Raw genomic sequence first — 2,342 nt, forward strand, 5'->3', positions numbered from 1 at the left:
AAAAAACAACGTGCTCAATCCAAGGCAATTTGGATTCAGACAAGGACGATCATGCGTCACCAATTTAATATGTTTCTATTTAAGACTAATAGATATAATACAAGAAAGAGATGGATGGGCTGATTGTGCATTTCTAGACCTAAAAAAAGCTTTTGACAAAGTACCACATAAGAAGTTGCTTAAGAAATTAGAAACTGAAGGAGGAATACAGGGCAAACTGCTAAATTGGATGGAAGACTTTTTGCAAGAAAGAAAAATGAGAGTGGTGATAAGAGATCAACACTCAAAATGGGGTGAAGTAATAAGCGGTGTTCCACAAGGAACAGTTCTGGCCCCAATAATGTTTGCTACATATATTAATGATATGGATGAAGGAATTGAAAGCTATATGAGCTTCTTTGCAGATGATGCAAAACTATTGAAAAAAGTGAACACGGAAGAAGATTGTGAATCACTACAAAGAGATCTAAATATAGAACAGGAATGGAGTAGGAAATGGGAGATGGAGTTCAATACAAAAAAGTGTAGTATAATGGAATTTGGAAAAAGCAAAAACAGAATAACAGGAGCATATAAATTGGGAGAAGAAGGAATAAAAAAAAGTAGAAAATGAGAAGGACCTGGGAGTCATTGTTATGAATAATATGTCACCTGAGAAACATATAAATAAGATTTTTGGAGAAACTTATAATTTAATAAGAACAATCAAAGTTGCATTTACATACCTGGATGAAGAAGTGGTGAAGAAAATCCTAATCACCCTGATAAGACCAAGATTGGAATATGCAGCAACGATATGGTCACCAAGTACAAAAAAATGTATAAAAAAAACTTGAAAGAATACAAAGAGCAATTACAAAACTGGCACCAACGCTCTCAAAACTATCATATGAAGAGAGACTAGAAAAACTTGAACTACAGACACTAGAGCAAAGAAGAGAGAGAGGAGATTTGATAGCTATTTACAGAATCATGAAAGGCATAGAAATTACTGATAGAGAGAATCTGATAAAATGGGATAACAGAAATACAAGAGGACACGGAAAGAAAATAAAAAAGACAGCTATAGAAGAGATTTGAAAAAGAACAGCTTTCCTCACAGAGTAATAGACAGTTGGAACAAGTTAGATGAGAAAGTGGTGTGTGCAAAAACAATACATGAATTTAAAAATAGTTTAGATAAAATGAGATATGAAGACGGGACCCCACGAGCATAGCTCCCCTTCCCGTAAAATACAACTAGGTAAATACAACTAGGTAAAATACATATATATATATATATATATATATATATATATATATATATATATATATATATATATATATATGTATGTATGTATGTATGTATATCGGTCAATCACATCAGCCACCCTGAGTCCACTGCTGAACAAAGGCCAACATTTGCCACGTCACTCCTGCAAACTTCTCAATCTCGTCTCTCCACCTTATGTCTGGTCTCCCTCTTCCACGGTTCCCATCTCGCGGCGTCTACTCAGTAACACATTTGCACCATCGCTCATCAATCGTTCGCACTAACTTACCTGCCCAATTCCACTTCCTCTCTTTTACCGCCTCCACAATATCTTTCACTCCAGTATACTCTCTCACTCAACATTCTCTCTTTCGGTCTCTTAGTGTTATTCCCATCATTGACCTCTCCATTCTCCTCTGTGCAGTGCTTAAACTTTGTTTCCATCGCCATCGTCAGTTTCCAAGTCTCATACCCATATATTATTGCTGGCAGAATGCACTGATTGTAAACTTTAATTTTAAGCATAAAGATAGAGAGCCTCTCAGGATTTTATTATATTTACCAAACACTTTCCAACCAAATGTAATACGTCTTCTCATTTCGTTATCATGATCTTTTGTCACTTTCATCATCTGACCTAAATAATAATGCTCCTCAACTTCTTCAAGACTCTCACCACTGATTATGATATCTCTACTTTGAACTTTCGTGTTGAACATTACTTTGTTTTTGGTCTTATTCATTTTTAACACACTTTGAGACTTTCTTTGTTCAGATCACTCAACAAATCTAGCAAGTCTTCTGCTTTACCTGAAATAAGAATAATGTCATCGGCAAATCTTAGGTGACTCAAATATTCGCCATATTCAAACCTCTCTCTTCCCAACAGAACCTTCTGAAAATCTCTTCCAAGTAAGCTGTAAATAATTTGGGTGAAATTGTATCGCCTTGCCCTACTCTTTTCTCGATCTTGATATTTTCTGTATTTTCATGTAGTCGAGTTATAGCGGTATCTTTCGTATAAATATTTTCAAAAACCCTTATGATCTGTTCATTTGTACCCTGATTGCGTTGCGAGTTTAGTATTGCT

Source organism: Oratosquilla oratoria, chromosome 10, assembly GCF_046742065.1.
Source record: "Oratosquilla oratoria isolate Oo_2021 chromosome 10, ASM4674206v1, whole genome shotgun sequence".
NCBI lineage: Eukaryota > Metazoa > Arthropoda > Malacostraca > Stomatopoda > Squillidae > Oratosquilla > Oratosquilla oratoria.